This window comes from Vicugna pacos, chromosome 34, assembly GCF_048564905.1.
Source record: "Vicugna pacos chromosome 34, VicPac4, whole genome shotgun sequence".
NCBI classification, from domain to species: domain Eukaryota; kingdom Metazoa; phylum Chordata; class Mammalia; order Artiodactyla; family Camelidae; genus Vicugna; species Vicugna pacos.
The window spans coordinates 6,145,003-6,171,210 of NC_133020.1; the positions used below are offsets into that span (position 1 = coordinate 6,145,003).

The following is a 26,208-nucleotide window of genomic DNA, read 5'->3' on the forward strand; positions in this document are numbered from 1 at the left end:
CTGTAGTAGAGATGTTAAGACTCGAGGCGTGGGTGCCTGGGAGACTGGTGGTAACGTTGTTAGAAATAGAGAAGACATATCTCTAGGGAAGGTGAAAGGGCTCATTAATTACTTTTATAGAAATTCTTGTCTGCTTGGTTTATAGTAAAAAAAAAACCATTAGCTGGTGAACATAATTTCAATAATTTAAAAATATAATTTATGAGACCATTTCATAGTAACTGTAGGGGTTACTATATCATTGCTGTCTAAATCACTCAAAAGAAAAGACAGACTCATTATGCAATCATCGAAGTATTCTTAATTAAAGAGATCATCTTCCTATCATCATCTTTTTAAAAAATGACTAAGTTGTGAAACTTATCAAAAGAGAGAGGAAAGAGGACTTCCTGCCTTTGCACATGTGATTCCACAAAGCAGTGACTCTCAACTGTGCTGGAATCACTTGAGAACCTTAAGGAACAAACAGATGGCAAGTCACATCCTGGAATTTCTGGGGGTGTGGCCCGGCATCAGAATGTTTAACATGCTCTTTGCGTGAGTCTAATGTGCAGTCAGGCTGAGGACAGCGAATTCAAGCGATGCTCTGAAGAGGAGAATGGGAGGCTGTGTTATGAGAGTTAACCTGAACTGTAGTGAGAAGGAAAGAAACCCTTCAAGAAAGAATAAGAACTGATCATTAGAGACAATATCGTGACACATTGGAAATGGTCACTCTGTACTCAATCAGATTTTTTTATCCTTTTAAGGTAAAGATTGTGAGTTGCTTAGTTTGTCAAGAGATGTTGTGAAAATTACTTTCAACAAATACTTGAAGTTAAAGCCATGTTGTATATATTGAGATGTGTAAGTTGAATTCTGCCTAGTGAAAAGGAGACAGACTGGATGAGATTTAGGGAAATTATTTTAAAACCAGAAAGTTTACTACTTTTATTTTTTAATCTATGAATAAATTTTGCTGGAGGACTCTTGAAGTCGGTTCAGTGGTGTCTTGCACTGCGACCACACGTCCCATTTTTAGGAGGATGGCTAACAGGCTGCCCACCATGGGTGTGGATGGATGTCTGTTCCCGGGCTGTTGTGACAATGTGGCTGAGTCTAGTAAAGGAACTCTCCGCTTCCTTATTCTGCTCCTCCCCTCCCCTATCAATGAGCTTTTCCAGCACCATTGTTAGTCCTCCACTGCTCTGCCCCTGCTCTGGACTGAACATTTAATCGTATGCCAGGAACTCACAATACTGCTGCATGATGGGTACTTCTATTATCCCCACTTTCTCAGTGAGGAAAGAGGGGCTTGGAAATGTAAGACTACTTCTGCAGTCACTCGGCTAGTGAGTGATAAAGTCACCCTTGGAGCTTAGGCCAGTCTGGCTCAGAAGTCCCAGCTCTAAAGCACTGTATTTGTTCCTTCATTCTTTCACTGTGGATGGATCCCAGGTCACACTCTGGGCTGCTGCCCACTGGAGTCAGATCCTGTCCACCCGGCCTGCAAAATGGAACACTTCTGCCCTTTCTTACTCCCTGCGATGTGAGTCAGTCACCCTGACTGTGGATACCACACCCAGGACCATGTGGCATCTAGGAAAATCCCACCAAAGGGGAAAACTGGGGATAGGCTGGAAAATCAAAGCATGCCCTGCTGCCCACAGCCTGTGGTTTTGCTCAAAGAGTAATTCCAATGGTGCTTTAGTCTCTGTTAGTGACAGTTTTCTCTTATTCCCCCTGGAGAGGGGGTCACTGTTGCTTTCTGGCCCTTGCCACTAGACTTCCCCTCATGCAGTGGAGCTGAACACTTCTGCTACGATTTCTCCCACTACAAGGCCCCAAAAGCCTTCTCCATAATCAGTACATCAGGTCTCCCCACAATCTTTATAACCAAATATTAAATATATACATATATTCAAAAACAAATGATGGCTGTTACCACTGCTTCCCTAAAAATACTAACAGTTCCATAAGAAGGAGGTGGCTGGTTTTTATCCAGCATTACAAATATTTCAAATTAGAACTATTGATTTATTGAATGCCTGTGCATAATTTATCCTCCGAAGCAAAAAGTCACCCACTCAGAACCTGGTTAACTGCCAAGAGAAATAAATGTCACCTCCTTAAATAAAGAAAGAAAGAGATGGGGGAGAGTGTTAATTGTTGTTTATGCTGACAAACCTGGTAAATTAGTCCCCTAATGGCATAAAGTATCCAGTGTTGTGTAATCAACATAGAACAATTTGGAGACTCGGAATATCTGGCTCTGTGAGTCACATTCGACTCCAGTCTATTCTCATTTGCATCTGAAATGGTACTGTTCACCTCGAGTGCAGTAGATCTTGTCTGAGGAGACCCACTGAGGTGAAGGGTTCTCTAAAGAACTTATTACCGTATAGTAAACATACTTTAGATTAAAGCATGAAGATACTCAACTACATACAATTAAAATACCTAGGAAAGTACCAGTATGGCTTTGAATCAAGGGGCTAAATGTGTTTTTGTTATTGATAATTTCAAATGTTTTTAAAAGAAACTTACTCAGAAAGTGTGGTTGCCCCAAGTCAATTCTTAGAGAAGGGATAAACACATTAGAAAGCAGCTGCTGACTAGTATACCCGTACCGTGGGTCTTCTACAAGGCTCTTTAGTTGATAATAAGGATTTTATTATAAGTAGGTAGATGTTATAAATGGATTCCACAAAGAAGATCCTTGAAGAGAATATCATAGCAAGTGTACTAAACAGTTTTTGTCCTTTGAAGGGCTTAGTAATAAAAGAAGTTGAGAATGAGCAGGAAATTTACTGGGTCACAAATCTTAGAACTTAGCACATGAACAAGAGAGTAATGTTTGTTGATCTATTTATTATCATGTTAAATTCTATGCTTGTTTTCTTAATGTCTCATCACTGCATGTAGGGTACCCTACTATGGAAACTATCAAGTCAACGCCGTAAAGTAAACATTTTGGACTCAATTGCATGCACAGCTGCACAAACAGACGGAATACTAGAGTGTTGTTTAGGGACTCAGGTTGGTGGAATGCTGTCAGGAGTTAGCACAGCGGACACCTGGTGTTTTTGCCTCCTCACTATTCCTTCTCCTTGAATACAACACACCTGTTCCTCTTGAGGATCACCCCTCCACTCGGAGTCCACATGGTTCCAATCAAGTGACTATATAGTTGATGGGGTACATGATCCAGGCCTGGCCAATGAGAATACAGATCCTCTTGGCCACTGGGATGGGTTCACATTTGGCTACGTGACCCAAGTCTGGCCAATTGGAGTCCATCTCAGGGCTTCTGGAGCTGTCAGGAGAGATGTGCACTTGTGCAACAACGGGGTTGCTGAGTTTGTGGGATGTAAAGATGAATGAAGCTAATGGTAGTCATTTTTAATGTTACACATAAAATATATGTGTGGAAATAAATCCAAAACAAAGGAAAGAAAGGCTTAGATATGAAGAGAGGCAAACACCTGAGGACTTTGGAACACATGGGTGCTGCTCTACCTGAAGCTAGTTAAACCTTTGAATCTGCCAGGTATGTGAGCCATCATTTTTACTTTTGCTTAAACTAATGTAATACCGTGTTCTGACCCTTGCAAATAAGCTATGTCATTAATACACCTAATTCAAATAATGGTAGCAATAAGTAGCTGCCTTAATAGTGGCAGAGATAATTAGGCAGAAATTTGAAAAGAAAAAAAAATGTATGCACATCAAATAGCACACAAAGCAAGAATATGTTTTTATTAGACCATTTCAAAATTTAGATAGGATTATAGAATTTTAAGACTATAAAGATTACTTATTTCAACTTTCTAACTTTAAATTTATAAGTAAGTAAACTGAGGTCCAGAAGGAAACATCTAAAATACTCAGTAAATGTTATTGACACATACTTTTATGTGATTATTAAAATGGAAATGAACATTGGACTGCTGAAGGATTTTAAAAGATTTCAGTTTCTCAAGACCAACTGTAAATATGAGGAACTAAATCAATGCTATTTTTCATGCAATTTAATCTAGCCAAAAACAGCCCCAGGGGTGAAATAGAATGCATCTACTAATTTAAAAGCAGTTAATTCCTTTTCCTTAAAAGTGACTTCACTCTTCCTTCAACTAGGAAATGCAGATAAAATTTATAAACAGATATGCATCTAAAAACATGAGTCAGTTTATGTCATCTAAAATATTAAAATATTAATTTAGTTTGAAGTAGAACTTTGGTTAATATTATAGTTAATTATAAATTAATTGTAACTTCTAAGCAACTGTCAGTATTTTCACATTACCAAAGTTGATCAAGTCATTAGGAAAAATTATCAAATCCATTGTTTGGCATCATGGAGCCCAAACAGCTGGCTGTCTTAGATAAAATTTTCACCCTTTTGTAAATTGACTGGGGTGACAGTGAGGGGATAAAGGCAGAGGATTTGAGGACACTGCATTTGTCTTTAATAATTACACTTGGGAAAAATAAAAACCAGATAATCTGTATTTTAAAATGTGTTACTTATTTTAGTCATTTACTAATTTATTATTGTGAATCTGAATGTCCATGGAATGATGGGTTGGACTTTTCACAGACAGCTTTGAATGGTTTCAAAACAGAAAAGGAACTATTCATCTGGTCTTTGAAAAACAACAAAACACAATGGAACTATTTCACACCATATGGAGATAATATATAAATAGCAGGAGGATTGTGTCACTTTATTATCAGTATAAACACAGAGCACACTTCCTACTCTTTATCTTTTGTGAAAAACAAACATACTGAAAGAAAGCTGAGCCAATTGTTAGCTTTAATTACAAAAGATAATAGGTTACAGCAAATATGTTCTAAGAAAATAAGGTTCTCAAGTCTCATTTAAAATAATCATGTAAAGCTCAAAAATTGAAAAAACACAAAGACGTGAACATTGATCAGAAGAAAGTATATAGACTTAAAAAAATATTTTTACTGAAATAGAGTCAGTTTACAATGTTGTGTCAATTTCTGGTTTACAGCACAGTGCCTCAGATATCTAGGAACATACATATATTCGTTTTCATAAATTCCTAACTTTCTTGAAAACTCCTAACAAACAAAAGTTCAGGATCAGACAGCATCACAGGCAAATTCCACCAAACATATAAAGAAAAGTAACACCCATCCTTCTCAAACTATTCCAGAAAATTGTAGGGGAAAAAACACTTGCAAACCCATCCTACAAGGCCAGCATCACATTGATACCAAGACAAGACAATGATATCACACACAAAAAAGAAAAGTACAGACTAATGTCACTGATGAACATAGATGCAAAAAGCTTCAACAAAATACTAGCAAAGTGAATTCAGTAGTACATTAAAAGGATAATACACCCTGACCAAGTGGGATTTATCCCAGGGATACGTTCAGTAGCCGCAAATCAATCATTGTGATATGCTACACTAACAAATGAAGAATAAAAATCATTTGATTGCCTCAAAAGATGCAGAAAAAGCTTTTCATGAAATTCAACATCTGTTTATGGTAAAAACTCTCACAGTGGGTATAGAGGGAACACACCTCAACATAATAAAAGCCATGTATGAGAGAGAAGCCCATAGGTAACATCATATTCAATGGTGAAAAGCTGAAAGCATTTCCTCCAAGATCAAGAACAGGAGAAGGATGCCCATTCTCACCACTTTTATTCAGCATTGTACTGGAAGTCTTAGCCATAGCAATCAGACAAGATACAGAAATAAAAGGTATCCAGACTGGAAAAGAAGAAGTAAAAATGTCTCTGTTTGCAGATGACATGATACTATATATAAAAAAAATCCTAATATACCACTAAAAATCTACTAGAACTCTTCAATGAAATTTGTCAGTTTGCAAGATATAAAATTAATATACAGAAATCTGTTGCATTTCTAAACACTAACAACAAACTATCAGAAAGGCAGATGAAGGAAACAATCCCATTTGTAATTGCATCAAAAAGAATACACTACCCAAGAATAAATCTAACCAGTCAGGTAAAAGATCTGTACTCTGAAAACTGTAAGACACTGATGAAAGAAATTGAAGACAATGGCAGCAGGGTATAGCTCAAGTGATAGGGCATGTGCTTAGTGTGCACAAGGTCCTGGATTCGATCCCCAGTACATCTTCTAAAAATAAAAAAAATTAATAAATTTACCCCCACCATGTAAAAAAAAAAAAGAAAGAAAAAGAAAAGAAGAAAAAAAACCAAAACCGAAGACAACACAAGCAAATGGAAAGATATACTGTGTTCATGGGTTGGAAGAATTAATATTGTTAAATGTTGTTAAAATGACCATAGTACCCAAGGCAAGCTACAGATTCAGTGCAATCCCTGTCAAACTACCAATGGCATTTTTCACAGAATTAAAACAATAATTCTAAAATTTGTATGAAAACACAAAAGACCCCGAGTAGCCATGACAGTCTTGAGAACAAAACTGGAGGTATCACACTCCCTGATTTCAAACTATGCTATTGAGCTACAGTCATCAAAACAGTATGATACTGGCACAAAAACAGGCACATAGACCAATGGAACAAAATAGAGAACCCAGAAATGAGCCCATTCTTAAAGGATCAATCAGTCTGCAACAAAGGAGGCAAGAAAATAAATTGGGAAAAAGATAGTCTCTTCAATAAATGGTATTGGGAAAACTAGACAGCTACATGCTAAAGAATTATACAGGACTACTTTTTCACACCATATACAAAAATAAACTCAAAATGAATTAAAGACTTAAGTGTAAGACCTGAAACCATAAAACTTCTAGAAGAAAACATGTGTAATAATCTTTGACACTGTTCTTAGCAATATTTTTTTGAATATGTCTCTTCAGCAAAGGAAACAAAAGCAAAATTCAGCTAGTGGGATGACATCAAACCAAAAAGCTTCTAAACAGCAAAGGAAACTCAACAAAATTAAAGTGCAACCTACCGAATGTGACAAAATATTTGCAAATGATATGTCTGATAAGGGATTAATATCCAAACTTGTATATAAAGAACTCATACAACTCAATATCAAAACAAAAACAAAAACAAAAACAGAAAATGAAGCAGCCTGATTAAAAAATGGTCAGAAGATCTGAAGACCTGAACAGATATTTTTCAGAAGAAGATATACAGATGGCCAACAGGTGGCACATGAAAAAATGCTCAGCATTACTAATGTTCAGGGAATGCAAATCTACCACCTCATAACTATCATAATGGTTATTATCAAAAAGACAACAAATAACAAGTGTTGGTGAGGATGTGGAAAAAAGGGAACCCTCATGCACTGCTGGTAGGAATGAACTTGGTATGGCCACTATGAAAAACAATATGGTGGCTCCTCAAAAATGAAAAATAGAATTACCATACGATTCAGCCCTTCCACTCCTAGGTATCTATCCAAAGAAAAGGAGAGCACTAATTTGAAAAGATATATGCTTGCCTATGTGCATAAAAGCCAAGATAAGGAAGCAACCTAAGTACCTGTAGTAGATGAATGGATAAAGAATAAGTTTTATATATATATTAAAAAAATATAAAATATATAATTTTTTTATATTTTATGTATTTTTATTATATGTATATTATATATATATATATATATAATGGGATATTAGTCATAAAGGAGAATGAAATCTTGCCATTTGTGACCACATGGATGTATCTAGAGTGAACTAGGTTAAGTGAAAGAAGTCATACAGAGAAAGAAAACACAGTGTAATTTCACTTACTTGTGGAATGTAAAAACACAAAGCAAAATGAATGAAGAAGCATAACAAAACCAAAAGATTCGTAGATCCATAGAGCAAAGAGGTGGTTGCCACAGAGAGGGGAGAAGAGAAATTGGTGAGGGAAATTAAGAGACACAAGCTACCAGTTATAAAATAAATGAGCTGCAGATGTGAAATGTACAGTGTGGGGAATATAGTCAGTAATTACATAACATCTTTGTATGGTGACAAGTGGTAGGTAAATAGACTTACCGTGGTGGTCATTTTGAAATGCATAGAAATGCCAAATCACTGTACTAGGTATAACATGATAATTATAATCAACACTGCTGTTTGTTATATATGAAAGTGTATGAGAAAGTAAATCCTACGTGTTCTCATCAAAAGGAAAAAATGTTTTCTACTTCTTTAAATTTTTATCTATATGTGATAATGGACGTTCATTTAACATATTTTGGTAATCATTTCATGCTGAATATAAGTCAAATCATGCTCTAAATCTAAAACTTAAACGTATGCAGTGCTATACATCAACTGCATCTCAACAAAATTGGAAGAAAATATATAATCAGTCTACATCCTGGAATAAACACTGCAATCTCAATCACAAAGAAATCCATGAATTATCAAATGTATCTTTGCATGGCTTTGACAAATACATACACAAGGGGTTATATAGATGTTACCTCTTATATAAATATGGCATTTATTTTAGCCAGACTGTCAGAAAAATAAAAATGTTGTCGGCAGAAGGATTTATAACATTCACAGGGATGGGGCGGGGGTGTTCATAATGTTCACAGACATGGAAAATTAGAAAGAGTAAGATGGACCGTAACAATGAAAACAGTAGACTAGAGTGAGAAGAAACTGAATAAAGGCAAAGAAATTTAGAGACTTGAAAGGGAGGTTGGGAACTATTGCTTTGATATAGAATATAATGAAACTAAATAAAGAATAGAATAAAAGTAAGTAGGTTAGAAAAGGAGACATTCTAGGGAATTTGGGTACAGAATTTGGGTTTGTTGGGTATGGGGGTGTTTGGAAATGTACATCTCTTCTCCTTTCAGTTTCATGCGCGCGGGGGCACAGATGGAAAACTAAAAGGAAAAGAAAGGCAAGGTCTTTAGTGGGGGCTCTGTGGGTGTTACCTCATTATCATTATTCCTGGAAGGGTACCAACTTTCCATGCTCTTTAGTTTTTCTTTTGTTTCATAATGGAGTTTAGATAAATTGCCTATGTAATGCCCTCCTAGACACATTAAGTCTGCGGAAAAAATAATATTTTCCTCTTCTCTATGTCATAACTTCATGGTGTTATGGGCCAAACTTGGGCCAAGCTTGGGCTTCTCTGTGTGTTTGGACCATTGTCATGCATAGCTCACTGTGTGAGGAAGTCTAAAATTAACCCTCGAGTGCAAAGGCATGAGTTCAAATCCAGATTCTGCATGCTACCAGCAGTGTACCTTTTGGTTCTATAAGCTTCTGCTTCCTTCTCTGTAAAATTGGAAAGACAATTGCGCTAACTCAGAGGTGGTGAGACATGAAGTAAGCATGGTGAATGGAACCCAGTGAATGTTCAGCAGCTGATACTGAGTCTTTAACATGAACCATCTTATAGCCATCGACTCAGTCGTTGTTTCCTGTTGCTTTGTATTGTACTGATTGTACTGATGGGAAAGCTCTCTCTGCCTAACCAAGTGTTAGCTTAATTCTGGGCATGATGGGGCATTTACCTGGTTTGCTAGTTTAGAAAGATAAATAATCTTAGTGTATGATTGTGATAGTATTAAAATTACTGTAAATCAGGAAAAACTACATTTTTAGACACCTATTGTTTGGGACTGCATAGAAACCAATCAATATGAGCTTGTGACTCCAGAAAGATGAGGTGTGGAGTATCACGTACTCATGAGAATGCAGGATGCAGAGAGGCAGGGCAGGTGGGCCGAGGTTATGCCTCCGCCAGTTCTCAGCCAACTGGATCCCACCGATATTTGAAAATGAGAGATCAGTGAAGAAATGGATCATTTACAGAGCTGCATACAAAGTAGTTTGGGCTGATGGCTTAATGGAGTCATCATCCCTTCATCATTTTTCAGATCATCAATTTCATAAAGCAGAGGCAGGTGGGCATAGCTTCTGTGGTGGCTACCACTTAATTTGAAAGACGTATACTAAGAGAGTTGCTTTGGCACAGAAACAGCAAGAGATAATTTCTTAAAGGTTAGGACCATGTTTCTCCCTAGTACAAACTGTATCATCATCTTTTACAACTGCAATTAGTTTTTACTTACAAAAAAATTAAAACCTTACTTTAAAAAGATGTTTATGAAATGGCTTAGACTTCTTTTTGCTTTTAAAGGTACACTGATGCATTAACTTTAGTTCAAAGGGAACTTCAAAAACCATTCTTTTATTCTGTTTTGTGTCCCTTGTCTGCAGATCTATGATGTACACAATCTTCACGTGGGGTCTCGTCTAGTCCAGACTCAAGAAATATTGATTGATTCCACTGTTCTTAGAACATTAAGTGGCAAGAGTCATCTAATTAGTGTGTTTATTATTATATATATTTTTTCTTTTACTTTAACTATTAAGTCTCACCCAATTTTTTTTCTTCATCTTAGCTATAGTAAATAAAAAATAACCAAAGAAAGGCAGCTACCAAACCCCTAATGCCTACTGTTTGCTTTTCTTCTTTTTTATTTATTTATGTTTGGAGGAGGTACTGGGGATTGAACCCAGGACCTTGTGCGTGCTAAGCATGCACTCTACCACTTGAGCTGTCCCCTCCTCCCTGGTTTGCTTTTTATTTTCTAACAGAAATAATTCACTATAAAATCAGAATCAGAACATAAATGTGTCACCCCGAAATCTCTTAGCAGTGTTGGTAGCTTTTCAAGCTACATATCAAAGTAAATAATCTTGGATCATTTTTAACATATCTTAAGGAATCTGAAGAATTTCTTCACCTTAAGCAATTTGAATAAAAGATTTTGTGGCATTTTTGGTTGGGATTTTCTCAGTGGCCTCAAGAGCTGACTTTCTCATCCATCCTTTTGTAATTAAATGACAGGCATTTAGAGAGACAAGAGGCAGGCTGCCCACCCAGAAGCACCATCTCACCCATCAGGAATAGCCCCCAAGTTAAGGATCCCAGAGATTCCACGCAAGCAGCAACACAGAAAAGAAGCTGATGCTACAGAGGGATGTGAATGCAGGAAGAAATGGAAGATGCCCACGATTGAGAAGTAAGTCTGTAATCTCTGCTGTATGCTCTTGCTTGTCTTCTTTGCAGAATTTTAAACGCTATTAGAGTTCAGTCAACTGCTCTTCTCTTCCAAGGCTAAATCATGGCTAATGTTTACTAAAGGAAAGTGGATTCTATCTCTTTGTCTTAAGAAAAATTGTTTTTCTCAGATTCAATAAAAATGGTAATTATCATAGTGGATGGTTTAGATGGCTTAAATTACTTTTTGGAAATTGAGTTTTATCTTGTGGTCTTGCTCTCTTCAATTTACTGACTATTTGATCTCAGTCACTTTTAAAAACCCTCTCCGCCAGTTTCCTTATCTATAAAACTGAGATAATAATAGTACCTGTAAGCACTTGATAATTGTTTGATATTGGTATAATTATTGTTAAATTAATATGCTGGAAAAGCCTTTCTACCTTTCTACCTGATGATTTTCAGGTATAAAATGAATGCCTCTGTCTGGTAGGTAAAGGACAGTGACATCAACATTGGCCATTAGTTACTTTTGGGCCTGGGATTGAGCTAGGGGTTGAGAAAAATGAATGCATGGTCCTGACCTTAGACATCTTAAATTTTATTCATGTGCAGCAAAATATACAGTGACAAAGTTGCATTCGGTTGTGAAAATTTATTGAGCTATGCACTTTGTGTACATTTAATGTATATTATCGATCAATAAGAAGCTAGAACAAAAAAATAGACAATTACTATGGCAGTCCTATAATGTGGTGTGTGAAAAACTGAAGATATTGATAGCCTAGTTGAAATTAGAATTAATAGCTTCCCTTTTTGGGAACCACCATCCTGATAATAAAGTAGAAATCCTCATAAATCACCACTAACCTGGGTTACCTTTCTAAAATTGGAGTTGGTTCCCAAACTGGATAAAAATATGTGCCTATTTATAGGACAATCAAAAGAAATGACTTGCTCTGCCTCTCGACAACATTTGAATATGGCCTCCTAGAAAGTTTCAAGAAAATAAGTCTTCCAGAGGAGTTTGCTAAACGACTCTGTGACCCACCAAAAGCAGGAGAGAGTTCTTCTTCTTGCTCTAGCAGAAAAGCCCTAGGACACAATGCCTGACCCTCCTTTTTTAAATATATATTTTTATCAAAGTATAGTCAGTTTATAATGTGTCTCTGGTGCACAGCACAATACTTCAGTCATATAGAAACATAACGTATATTTGTTTTCATATTCTTTTTCATCATAAGTTACTACAAGATATTGAATATGGTTCCCTGTGCTGTATGGTATAAACTCGTTTATCTATTTTTTATATATTTGTTAGTATCTGCAAATCTCAAACTCCCAGTTTATCCCTACTTCTGTCATATGCCTCTCTCTGAAGCAGTCATTGAGTCTTGGGGATTGGAGGTCCTCCTGCCTGGCTTGTGATACCATGGGGAGTGAGAGCATTGTGACTGACAGCCCACAAGGCGGCATGTTTTGGGGAAGACTGTCTCCCTGAAGGAAGTAAAGATAGGCGGACAGCTCACATCTGCTCGCATAGCATGTGAAGAACTTTAGACATTCTCCTGTTTGATCAAAATTTCAAAGTAGAGATAGTGGGACAGACTTAAAGATAACTGCACAATTTAGGTAGGACCAATGAGGACAATAGCTATGGAGGAGAGGTGTGATAAGGTAAGATCTGATATTAGGATGTAGTGTCTACAGAAATGATCGACTCATTGACTGCAGGGAGCCAGTGACCTAAAGGGAGGGTCCAGGTAGCTCCAGGTATCCAGTTTGGGTGACTTGAGGATGATGGTAACATTTCTGTTGAAAAAGGAGACAAGAAGAGAATTAAGTTGAGGCAGAAAGGAGATACTGAGTTCCGTTTTGGACATGATGAGCTGTAGAAAATAGTAAGGTGGGAAAACAGAAGTAAGACTATACAGTAAAGCTTTTAAAAAACTAGATTCTTTCAACAAATTTAAGATTCACATAATTGAAAACATCTACAGAAGGAATAGAAAGACAAGAAAGGAAAGTCCAGTAACTGAGTTTCTTCTGGCAAAACAAGCTCACTGTGCAGCCTGTTTTATTTGGGAAACTGAGGCAGTGTTGCCCTTCTATTGAGAATACCTTTGTTCTACTGCATTTTATTATTACTAAGAACACTGCTTTAAATAATGCAATTTTTTCTCATTTCAAAGGAATTCATCCCTTTTAGGGACAGTTTGAAAAAGGCAAAATAAAACAACACATCATATACAATAATAAATATCCTGACACAGTCCCATGTTTTCAGTTATTATAAATAACATTTGTCATTATAAGAAACGGTCTAGCAACACAGAGAAAGATCGCTTAAGATTACTTAAATTTTACTACCTTGGAGCTGCTGTCAGTATTTTGACTGTGTTTTCATGCATTTCACACACACACATACACTCATACACACAATAGACACACATATGGTTGCAAATTTATTTAAATGGACTCATGTCACATATATTCTTTTTTTATCATGGGCATCCCTGTAGTTTTAAAAACTTTTATTATTTACTTATGTTTTTTATTATTTTCCATCTTTTCTTTATCATTTCTTTATTCTCTCTTCAAAACAACTGAAATTAAATATATATATATTTAGGAAATTATGTATTGTTTATATATATATATATTTTTTTCTATATGTGTGTGTAATACATACAAATGAAAATATGGAGCAATCAGTCGTTTCAAATTTGCCTTTAAAAACTAGGATCATATTACAGACACTTTTCTGTATCTGGCTTTTCCCCCTTAGTAACACATTATGAAAGTCCTGCCAAGTCACTTGCTTTAGGTGTCGTGTCAAAGTGTCTCATCTTCTTGAGAGTAACTTTCCTAAGAGCAGGGACAGTATTGCATTTGTTTTCTGTAGAACCTAGTATATCACAGTGCACAGCAGGGACTTGAGGATGAGTATGCTGGTATTGTCACTAGTTGGAAGCCAAGCTCTTCAGAATGAAAATTCTTGGGCTGAGCAATTCGTCAAAGTTCATCCCCGTGAAGCACGAAGCGACGGAAGTCCACCCCCCATGAGGGTGATACTACTATTACTCCCATCTCACACAGGCAGAAAATGAGGCTTGGAGACATTAAAAAAATAATTTTCCAAGAACATGAAACCTATGCATTGCAAGCTACTCTACCCCAGTCTCACAAATGCCAATCAAATGGGTTTCCCTGTGCTTTGTGAACCAGGTGGTAACCACGGTCAAGTCAGCGTGCCCTGTGCACAAGACAGTAATTCATCTTGAGGACTCATACCACATTCTTGGCCTGGAGCTTTTCATGCTTCTGCCATGGTCACCGTTTTCCTCTTCTAGAGGTCTTCTGTCATGAGTAGTGGACTGAATTTTCACATTCCGTTTACAGAGGGGAAGAATGAGATGCAGTAAGGCTAAGTTATGCAATCAGAGACATACAAGAAGTCAACAGCAAAAAAGAGACGAGGGAACCAGTTCAGTTGGTCCTCAGGCCAGAATTCTGCCTCCCAGTAGAACCTAAATTCTGGAAAACCCCACTCAGCCTAAGTTTTCTTGTAAATGTGAATCTCAGCACTTAGTTAATTTATGGCTTTTAAGGGGAAGAAAAGCAGGAAATGCGGTGCTTTGTCATAGCTGAAATGCAGAGCCAGGCTGCGTCTCTCCTGAGCCCGTGTACCGTGCAGATGGCCTGTGTCACAGCCTCCCAGGGACCCTGCAGAAAGGCAGAGCCTGGGTCACCCCCTAAATCAGAATCTGGACGATGGAGCCTGGAATTTGGGGGATGGACTCTGCAGTGGACATTTTTAAGAAACATGTCAGATGACTTTTATGATACAAATATTTGACAACAACTGTCAAGTCCTTCAAAGGCCCCTCTTGGGCATGTTGGCTTAAAAGGAAAGGCAGCCACTTACTGTGCTCTTGGGGAAGTTACTTAAATCCCCTGATTCTTGGTTTCCACAGCTATAAAATGGGTATAATAGCATTTATTAACACATAACGTTACCAAAAAATAAGTAATAAGAAAAGTCATATATGCCAGTGATTAATTCTAACTGGCATTAAGCCTAACGTAGTCGTAATGAGAGCAAAAGCTCATGAGGCTATTTTAGAAAACACGAATCTGATTTACTTCATGTGGTTTTGGTTGGAGGGAACTTTGAAGAAGGAAGTTAGGAATGCCATGATGCACGGTGACCAAACCCTAGTGAAGGTCAAGATTGTCAAACCTTGTATGAGGCACCATCGCTCCCTCGGGTCGGGTAGCGACGTAGTGGGGAAACACACCCAGGCAAAGGCATGGAGCAGAGGAGGGCAGTCGTGAAATACATGCAGGTGGGCGTGGTACTGTTCACATAATGGTGATAACACTGTGTTGAATTAGGTGCCAAAAGGTGATGCAGTGATGCCAAGACAAACTGGAAAAACAGCAGCACAAATACAGGCCTCCAGGGAAAAGATTAGGCTATGCCAACTTAGGGGGAAAAAAAACCCCAGTATCTTCATGAATTCCAACTTTGTAAATGCACGTGATAGAAAAAAAATGCGTACATTTTCTCAAAAAGAGAAGCACACAAAAAATGAAATTTAGAAACAATTCTGATGAATAATGTGAGAAATTGTATCTAGGGAGCTTCTTGAATATGCCTACGGATAAGTCACAATCTCCCTTTGCTTTAGAGTCTCAGCTGTGAAAAGAATAATTAATTTTCTCTTAAGGCTTGTTTCAGTGGGAGCATCCCCTGGTTTTATAATAACATAATAAGATGCTGCCTTTCATCTAATTTTGTTAAGTCCCATCTGAATTAGAAATTTTCACAAAAATCATTTCCAGTAGTAGGTTTCCTGTGCTGTGCATTTTGTTTTGTGTTCTATTATGCTTTGTTCTTTTCTACGAAACCAAGTTCATCAAACGGTGGGAAGAGAACATGAACAGTTACCTGTTTTGAGTGATTAGGCACTTAGGCTCAACTAACTCAGGCTTCACTAACTGGCCGGGCACTTAGTTAAATCCTGAAGGTAAGTGCTATTATGATTCCCATTTTACTTATCAGGAAATTGAAGAGCGAGTTCAAAATCACCAAGCTGTTCAGGGTCAGAAGAGGGATTGGACCCATGGCTCAGTCTATGCACTAATCACAATTTGGAGAGAGGAGAGGGGCCACTGCCTGCTGTCAGATGCACAGAATTTAGAAGGGAAGTCCTCTGTTCCATCAGTGACTGGAGAAACCCCGCTTGTGTTAGATTCTGTTGTACGTCCCCTCCTTATTTGCCCTGCTTTCTGTTCCTGGGATCATCCCCTCAGAGACCCAGAGGCTAACATTACAGCAATGAAATGAGCCATCTGTCACTGAATGTTTTGGCTACAAAGCTTTATTTTGGATCCAGTAGGCAGAAAAAGACCCGACAGGGATTCTGCGGGGTAAAGTCCAGGGCAGAGGTCTGGTAACAACCTCACAAGTGAATGAAGCCCTTCACTTCCACCTGCCTGCTCCCCAAGTCGATTTTGATGATCTTGAAAATATTAGCAGGAAATGATTCCGTCTACCATCATACTGCTTCACTTCTGATATCTGGAATGGAGGATAATTTACCTGATGATATTGAGGGAAAAGAAACAAAATATTCTAAACAATGATAAGGCAATTTTCAGCCTGTGGCTAAGAATACTTAGCATATTCTTTGTTTTTAAAAATAAAAAACTGCACTTATGTTTAGAGTCCCTGAATTTATCTTTTTTTTAACATTTTTTATTGATTTATAATTATTTTACAATGTTGTGTCAAACTCCAGTGTAGAGCACGATTTTTCAGTTATACATAAACATATATATATTCATTGTCACATTTTTTTCTCTGTGAGCTACTGTAAGATCTTGTATATATTTCCCTGTGCTATATAGTATAATCTTGTTTATCTATTCTATAGAGTCCCTGAATTTATCTTTGAAGCAAAGTTTTCTGCTCTGATAAAGGTTCTCCATTAGATAAAAAACCGTGGAATTCCACAAGGCTTGCATGTCAGCTTAGGAAGCCAAGAGAGGTAAATAACACTTTTTAAAGAATTGAATGCAGTGACTAAGGAAGAAAATTTTATTTTACTTGCATGAATATATCAATTATTAATCAAAATCAAAATGCATGTTTAATAACTGGAAAGAAACAAAAATTCCTGACACTAGCCTCTGAGATGGGCTTGAGTCTACAGGAACCAACCAATGTACTTACCAGGAAACTAGCCAGCAGCGACTTTTGTTCCAGTTACACAGGAACAGGCACCTCAGAATTCTTCTGTTATCTTCTCAACTTCTAACAGTGTGGCTCATCTTAATAACCTCATAGGTTTGGGCATTTGGGCAATATATAGGCATTAAATTGGTTAGCATACCTACCTAGAACACCTCAATACCTTGATCATCATCATCCTTGTGCAAACAATTCACAAAGCATTTCAACACTTGCTGGTACCTTGTTGTCCACCTGCAGGGGTGCATAATCTAAAAGAGAGAAAGTTGACCCAAACATAAAGGAGACACAAGTCATTTTAAATATGGAATTGAGTAAAACAAATAATAAGTGATATGATATATTTTTATCCCATTGTAAATGGAAGAACAAAGTTCATAAAAATGGGATGGCAAACAAAGGGAACTGAAAAGAGTTATAAGGATAGCCAGGAAAAAAGCAGTTACTCTTTGCACAGGGCAGGTTTTCTTGGCAGGTGGTGTGAGGCTGAGAGAGCTCAGTCACAGGGTCCCCCAGCGCGGCATGGCGGGAGTGCGCGACACACTGCTTACAGAGAAGCCGAGAGCAGTGCCGACAGGGTCAGGGAGGAGCTACTGCACTTAGTCCCAGAGGCGCCTGCCGGGTGATAGAAGGTAGCAAAGGGGAGCTGCATGTACGGCTCGGCAACTAGGGAACAGGTCAGGAGCTGGAATGCAAGATGGATCAAGGCTGATTTCAAGACATTCTCTATGAATGAAAGAGAGGATATCAAGGGGTTGCCGAGTTAAAAGTCTGGGGTCAGCAGGACAAGTATGACCTCTTATTTTTTGTAGAGCAAGGTTGGATATTTTAGCATGTTTTCTAAAATTATGTATTAAGGAAAACTGGTTGCTAAAGAATTGTTGCCACTTTCTTCAAAGGACACTGGTTGGCTTCTTTAAGATACTTCTTTGGAGCGTTAACAATATCCATTTAAACTTTGAAACGTTCACATCCAGGAATTGAGGCATGATTCTCAAAATTATTTCTAACTGCCTCTTCCTGCACTTACAAAATCTTTATCTTTTGAGGATATGACAAGCCTAACGATATTTTTATTAATTCTACTTACTAAGTGTGGTAGACAGAAGTCTAAAACTGGTCCACTGAGCTTCCATGCCCCCCAGTGCCTGGAAGCAGTGAAAGTAGTGGGTTTAACCTTTTGAAAGGGAGATTATCCAGGTAGGTCTAATCTATTCACATGAACCCTTAAAAGCAGAGAGCTTTCTCTTGCTAATGGCAGGAAAGGAAGAGAGTTTCAAGACAGGAGCAGGATTTCATGTACTATCCTTACCTCGAAGATGGAGGGGTCATGTAATGAGGAATACAGGTGGACTACTGAGAGCCGCCTTGGGCAATAAGGAGATGGAGGCCTCAGCCCCAGGTAACAAGGAGCTGTGTTCTGCCAACAGTCTTGAATGCACTTGGGAGCATATTCCCCCCACCAAAAGCACCTAGTTAAGAGCTCAGCCCAGCTGACGCTTTGACTTTGGCCTTGTGGGACCCTAAGCAGAGAACTCAGACTTTCAGCCTACAGAACCGCAAGATAGTAAGTGAATGCTATTTTGTATTGCTAGTTTGTGACAATTTGTCACCCAGCAGTAGATCAATGTGTTATCTGTTATGTCGAGACAAATGGGACTCCTGGCTGAGTGATGGAATACACAAACCTCATCTAAGCATTCATTCTAAATCTCCCATGATCCTGTGGCTTCATTGTCTATGACGTTTGCTCATTAGCATACATTCTACCTTGTTGGGCACGGGGATGTGATGAGGCTTCCATGTGCTCCTCTGTGACAGCCTGGAATGAATGAGTCTGCACTAAACTGCGAATCAGCTGGTGCAGGATTTAGCTGCAGAAGTCAGGTTCACCTGCTCTCCTGTGCAGTGAAATCACCCAGATGGTAAAGATTTGCCTCAACTGTCGCTCACTCCTTGGAATTCTTTCCACTTACTGGGTTCAACTGTAAACAAACAAACAAACAACCAAAATCACAGCTGGTATGATTGGGGTGTTGCAGATGGAAAAAAAAATTCTTCGCTCTAATATTAGACAGATTTTCCAAAGGTTCCTGGGGACTGCAGTGTTAGCTGCTCTTGCACGTGGACAAATGTTGAGGAGAGTATGTGCTGTTTACATATTCATGAGAGAGATGCCGTTAGGTACATCTCGGTGTGAAGGAAGGCAAAGCCAGCTAAACCTGGAAGGTCGTCTCACCTTCTCTGTGAAACACCTCCTGATCAAACCCGAAAACTTGGTCTAGAACAGAAAAAAATGCCCTGCTTCACGTTTTATCTTCTTTGTATTCTAATCTTACGTGTGAAAAAAGCCAAAACCCCAAGGAAAGGCACTATCTTCCCACCTGATAGACTAATGTCAGCGTTGCCCTTGACTGTGGCTGGAAGGCACAACCCCCACCTATCGGGTAGGACCAAGGGGTAGCAATCGTGAGTTCTTTTCTTATTAGAAAATTAGAATTTCCTCATCTCAAAAATAGGGAAAACAATACTTAAGTGCTAGGGTTGTCCTGGGAGCTCAGCAGGCAGTATTGGGGAGCCTTTAGCGTTGTGCCCAGCAGTTCTCAGGGCTCCACGGAACAGCGTTTGCTGTTATTTTTACTTCCTGCTTCTCTGGAAAAGGCACAGAGTTGTGTGCCTGGAGCACATGGGTTAATTCCTGAGATGGCTCTTGCAGCTTAAGATTGAATTCTTTTAGCTTCCAGTTAAGCAATGGCTAAGCAGCACGAGAACTGTAGCACCCTCTGAAGCTGGAGGATTGTTAACTTCCCGAAAACGTGCCAAGCACTTTCAGATACAGCACTACTTTGAGGGCTGTGTTTAGAAGTGATCCTGACCAATGTATGACGTTCTGCATATATAGTTATATATTTGGAAATACACACCTAGTTGACAATCATTCTCAATTATAATATGGGTTGACATGCTGAAGGACAGAGCCTTATACCAGGATTTTGTAGGTGACTAATGTCTATATCAGATTTTATAGTTTATAAAGTCTTCGCTAGCAATTAACATACTAGTCTTTTTAGGTTGTAATACATCATTATCATCATCATCATCATTATCCTCATTATATAAATGATGACACTAAGATTCAGGAAGGCAAAGTGATTTGTTCTTTAAAGTTGTTCTTTAAACTTCTAGGAAATAAGATTGTTGTTTTCTCTTTAAGTATCCTTGGTTTTTGTTTGTTTGTTTTTAATATATTTTTACTGAAGTAGAGTCAGTTTACAGTGTGTCAGTTTCTGGTATATAGCACAATGCTTCAGTCATACATGAACATACACATATTCGTTTCATATTCTTTTTCACAATAAGCTACGAAAAGGTAATGAATATAGTTCCCTGTGACACTAAGTATCCTTGTGAAGGGCAACTTACTTCCAAGAAATTATTGATACACTTGATCAGGGAATGACAGATTAATTCTTTTATGCCACCAGGAAACCAAATTAGAGATTATCTCTCTACAATACATCATTGTTATCAAGACAGGTAAATTAAGAAACCAAAGTTACAAACCTTCAGCGTGTTTATATATGAGAATACAGTTGAGGAATGGGGTGAGTTGTATTGGTGGTGTTTGGACAGTGGAACCAACAACGCTGGCATCGCTATTTCTCCCTTATTCATTCATAAATCTTAGAGAAAAGAGAGACACGTTTTTATGTTTACTTTCACGTCTATTCGTATATCTGTGGTCACGGGAAAGTAAACTTCTTGTCTGATAATTCAGAGAGTTGAAAAAAATTATGAAGTCATATCCACTTAGAAGCTCATTTAGAACAGCTCCATAATCTCACCATTGTAAAATCACTTCTTACAGAGAGATCTCTTCATCTGTTTTCCTTCATCTGTCCACATTTTGAAACAGGTGGAATCTTGGTGATAAAACCGCTAAGGACAATGGTGCTGTGAACTTTGCAGGGAAAGACATCATAAACTGACCCTCTGGAGCGTGTGTTTGAGGGAATGGTTCTCTTACCCCATTTCCTTGGTGATCCCGTTAGAGATTACAGATTGGTTATGTGTTTTCTGTGATAACAATAGTTCTAGGTATTTAATTCTGGTTGCAGCCTAGAGTGATGCTGCTAAAACTTTGCCGGTGGACTTCTGCCTTGTGGTGACACTAAGTGGTGACACTTAGATAAGTTGACACAGTCATTGAAATCAAAAGGGATCCATCACCTGGGGAAAAGCATAGGTCTTCTAGATAAGCATGGAAGTGACCATAAACCACAGGAATCCAATATGTTCTTTCCCTCAGGGCTGGGGAAGGATGGGGAGTAATTTCAGGGTATTCTGGTTGGTCATGTAAAATGGGTACACGGAGGAGGCTGTTGCCGGGGAGATGAGCTGGGATACATGCAGGGGTCCTTGGGTAACTGAAAGGAGCAGCTGAGCTGTCAGTAGACATTCTGTTCCTTGGTCTTGGCCTCTCACTCAGTTTGTTGTATATTTTAATGTAATCAGAGCGTCTGACTTAATGAGAAGTTTTGGTCCTTGTGATCACCAGGAGAACTGTACTATGTACCAGGTACTATTCCGAGGCTGATGAGGGCCAGGGAGTTGCCTGACCAGTACCAAATATTAGTTAGGAGGGCTGAGCATCCAACGAGGCAGGAGCAAGAGTCCAGGACTCTCTCAAGTGGACCGAAGGGCAGGAGGGGGCTGCCTCAGTGACTTGTCCGCGTCAGTCCACATGGAGCAGGATGTGAAATGGAGTTTTCTCTGTTGTATTGTTGGGGATTCAAGGCACCGAGTCCCTCACATTCCACATTTAGAGTGACTGCAGCAGGAGGACCAGCTACCTCCCCGCAGGGTGTAGTGAGGGGTGCCAGGGCAGAGCCACCTATAACCAACCACCTTCCCTGCTTCCCCTCCCCAGCTAAGGCCCCCACGTTAGTGGAGGGTGGGGTAGGGGTGATAAAATGCTGCCTTTAAAAAGGTGCTGTGCTCGTGCAGAGAAGTTCTTTCCGCTTCTATACATTATCACCTCCCAAGACAAGGAAGGGAGATCCCAAGATAATTGCCAGGATAGTTCTGGGGGGTAGGAGTGAGTGTGGTGGAGTTAGGGTGTGAAGGGTGGTAGGGGAAGGAAGTGCCTGAACTCTTCTGCTCTCCTCAGCCCTCACGGCGTCAGAAAGTAAGGATCTCTCCTTTGAAATCAGATCCGTTGGACCCACTTGAGCGCTAGTGTTGCTGGGAGTAAGGTCAGCAAAGAGAGGCTGGAAGAGCGTTGCACAGACTCAGCGGTGCTCCCACCATGTGGGGTGACGTGGAGTTGAGTGGGATGGGGCTAGGCCCTCTTCTGGAAAATGAGTTCTCTGGAGCAAGAGGCTGTGGGGCTGATGACCAGTGGTGGGAGCTAAAAGTGGGCGAGTGTTCCAGCCAGAGCCCTCCTCCCAAAGCCTGAAAACTTGCAATGGGAAGGTTGGCCATGCAAAGAACCCCATGTGTTTTCCACATCCGTGTTTGACCCCCTGATACACAAACAGCAACAGAACCAGTCATTCTAGGTCAGAGAAAGAGCAGTGTCAGCAGAGAGAACCATAACCTTGCTCGGTCAAGTAAGGAGACCCATTGCTTCGTGCTCTGACAGCTCTGACGCTGGAGGAGACAGCAGGGAGGAGAGGAGAGGGGAGGCCTGCTGGGGCGAGTCAGCCTCCTGTCCCTGAGACCTGCCCCCTGTCCCCACCACACATGTTCACATACAGTGAGCCTAGCCTGAGCTAAGGAGAGAAAAGGAACAATATTTGAATACAGCAACATTGATGTTTTAAAACTAATTGTACTGTATCTTTTTTTTTTGGACTTTTTTAAAAAATTGAAGTACAGTCAGTTACAATGTCAATTTCTGGTGTACAGCACAACGTCCCAGTCATGCATATACATACATATATTCGATTTCATGTTTTTTCATTAAAGGTTATTACAAGATATTGAATATAGTTCCCTGTGTGAAGAAATTTGTTTTTTTTTAGTCCTGTATCTTAAACCCTGGAATCAGACTATCCTAATAAGTACAAGTGGCTGAAAATGTTTTTAAGGGAGTTGATGAGCCAGGGGGAAAAGGAGCATCAACAGAAATATTTGGAGACATTTATCGGAAGAAATAAGATTTTTTTTTCTCAAACACAGACCAAGGGAGGCTCCTTGTAAACAGAGGCTGATCTAACGGGTCAGACCCAGGAGTGTAAAGAGCACAGTGCATCAGGCAGAGTGAGTGCTACCAACGAGGGAGGGAGGAAAGAAACAAATTGGAAGGAAGGAAGTTGGTAGAGGGGGGTAGGGGAGAGGCAGGCAGGATAGCCCTTTATGTGCTTCTGCCGAGTGGAGGGCTCTTGAAGCTGCAGGAATGGGCGGGAGGAGCTGCCCTTGGTGGCACCACAGTGGAGACACTGCTCTTAGAGCTGTTGTGCAACATCTAATCCCTGCATAATAAGCAAATCCAAGGGCGGCTCCCGCTCCCTTTCATGCTTGTCAGTTAAGTGTCTTCTCTAGACTGAACGCACATAGTTCCTCTCATCATCAAAATCTTTCATCATTTTTATTACCTTTCCCTTGTTCTCTGAAGTGTGGTCCCTTTGGCTTTCTTTCTTTTTTCTTTTTCTTTTTTTTTTTTTTTTTGTATTTTAACAGGCATTATTTTCTACGTCTTTCATTTCCCTTCATGCACATAAGTTATCATTTGATTTCATGCCCTGGATGTAAGAACGGAGGCTAAATCCATACTACTGAACACATTTGCAAGAGAAAAGAATTTTTAAGTTAGTTTCCCTCAGCACACAAATAGATGAAGTGCCAGGAAAGATTATTCCTCCCATTTCTAGAAAGCAGAATAGGAATAGATTCTTGCCGCTGAAACAGAAAGAGCTTACTTCGTGCCGTTCTTTACACTGTTTAGTGCCAGCAGAGTAAGGCAATGTCTGTAGTTATTCGGATAAACCTTGCCACTGACACTGTCTGCTTTTTGATTTAAAAAATACATTTTCTCTTTTCTTGATCAGGGAAATTTTATCTGCCTTCCTCCTTCCAATCTGGCTAAATGTAATCATCAAATTGCCAAAATAAGTTACCTTTAAATTGAGAATTTTATTGGGACTTTTTTTTTGATGATTGTAAATTCTTTTATTTAGTTACTTATTTATTTTTTCGTTTTCTTTCTTTTTTTTCAACTTTTTTTTTATTGAGTTATAGTCGTTTTACAATGTTGTGTCAAATTCCAGAGTAGAGCACAATTTTTCAGGTATACATGAACATATATACATTCATTGTCACATTCTCTTTCGCTGTGAGCCACCACAAGATCCTGTATATATTTCTCTGTGCTACACAGTACAATTTTATTTATCTGTTCTACATTTTGAAATCCCAGTCTGTCCCTTCCCACCCCCTTATTGGGACTTTTTAAAAGAATCTTTACTCATTATGATTTATTCTCTACAATACTTTGTTAAAGAATTTAGTGATTTGCGCTCAGAAGTTATACAGCCTGGAGGCAACCAACCAAGTGCCATTCAAAGTCTCTTGCTTCAGGGAAATAAGAATGAAAATAAACAAACATAGCTCCTCAGGTTCCAGCGTCTCAATAGAAAAATAACATGGACCATTAGTGAGGTTGTAGATGTTAACGTGTCATGGAGAACAGATCTTGTGCACATATTGAAATGAACACCCAGGGCTTTTGTATAGATGATTCTTATTAGAAACAATAAAATATACGTAGTGTGCCAACTGCAAATCTTTCATGACGTGAGGGTCTAACACGGCTGTCACCATCACAGCGTGACAGGCCACGGATGCAGCATCTTGAATGCTGGGAGGGATTTCCTGGAAGAAGCTAAATTTTACTCCCACATGATTTTGATCTTATAAGAGACCGTAACTTCTGGAGTTCTTAATAAAGAAGGAAAAAAAAAACGGTTATTTCTAGTGGATGCTTTTAGAAGAAATAATTCGATGTCTTCTGCCAACAGCCTTAAAGTCTGTACAGGTGCCTCGTAAATACCTGGGTTTAGCCTATGCCAGGACCACATTTATGGCTTTGATACTGTTAATAATACAGACATTTAGGGGGGAGGGTATAGCCTAGTGGTAGAGTGCCTGCCCAGCATGCACAAGGTCCTGGGTTCAATCCCCAGCACCTCCACTAAAAAAATATATAAAAACTTAATTATCTCCTCCCCCACAACAACAAACAAACAAACAAACAATACAGACATTTACTCTCTGATATGACTCCACAGGAGAGCTCACATCAAGCACACTTACATCTCAGGTTCCAAGAAAACCTGACTTTGGGGTAGCCTTGAAAAAACAAAGCAATGGTATAAACTCCTGGCTGTGGATTAGTGACTATCCACAGATATCAGAGGGTTTTCTTTCTTTCTGCTCAAGAATCTTCTTAAATGAGGTGACAAAAGTCAGTTTTTGACCTTTATGTGTTTACATATTTGAATATATATACACACACATAATTATTTTCAAGAGCACCATGTTTTAAAACTGTTGTTTTCTAGATTCCTTTTCCACAATTTTTTTTTCACATTAATGAGGGTACTTGGTTAAATAACAACTATAAGAAAACATTTGCCGTGAGTTACTAAATTCTCCACAGAGATTCTTTTTCCTCTTCTTTACTTTTGGCTATTCTGGAAGAGTTTGTTTGAGCCTGTCTAGTCCACCTCTGGACTTTCCAGGCTAACGGGAAGGGCTGTGAGAGTAACCTCAGGCCACAGCAGCACACTTCTGTGCTCCTGACTAAAGGGATTAAAAAAAAAAACAAAAACAAACTGTGCACCTTTCAGTCACTTTAAAATTGACATCTAATAATTTGTTTTAAGTTTAAATAACTTCTTTTCTTTTTTGTTACTAAGAGGTAGAAAATATTGAACATCTTGTAAAATGAAATGAGGATTGGCTGTAATTGGGTAAAC

The 26,208-nt window shown here is 38.9% G+C and overlaps 1 protein-coding gene and 1 long non-coding RNA gene across 5 annotated transcripts in view; one reads left to right on the forward strand and one right to left on the reverse strand.

The window, feature by feature from the left end:
• The window catches only part of LMNTD1 (lamin tail domain containing 1), a 344,922-nt gene that overhangs the window by 77,099 nt on the left and 241,615 nt on the right, over positions 1–26,208 (forward strand). For 3 of the 4 annotated variants that reach the window (XM_072954580.1, XM_072954578.1, XM_072954581.1), the window contains exon 3: positions 10,816–10,990. The gene's annotated coding sequence lies outside the window, so the exon portion shown is untranslated. Of the gene's footprint in view, positions 1–10,181; positions 10,291–10,815; positions 10,991–26,208 lie in introns of all 4 variants that reach the window. The other variant, XM_072954582.1, reaches the window with a different exon arrangement.
• LOC140691354 (uncharacterized) lies at positions 16,338–18,582 on the reverse strand. Its single transcript, XR_012066982.1, has 3 exons — positions 18,540–18,582; positions 17,374–17,478; positions 16,338–16,576 (listed from the first exon to the last, which is right to left on the reverse strand). It is a non-coding gene; the product is annotated as an uncharacterized lncRNA (long non-coding RNA).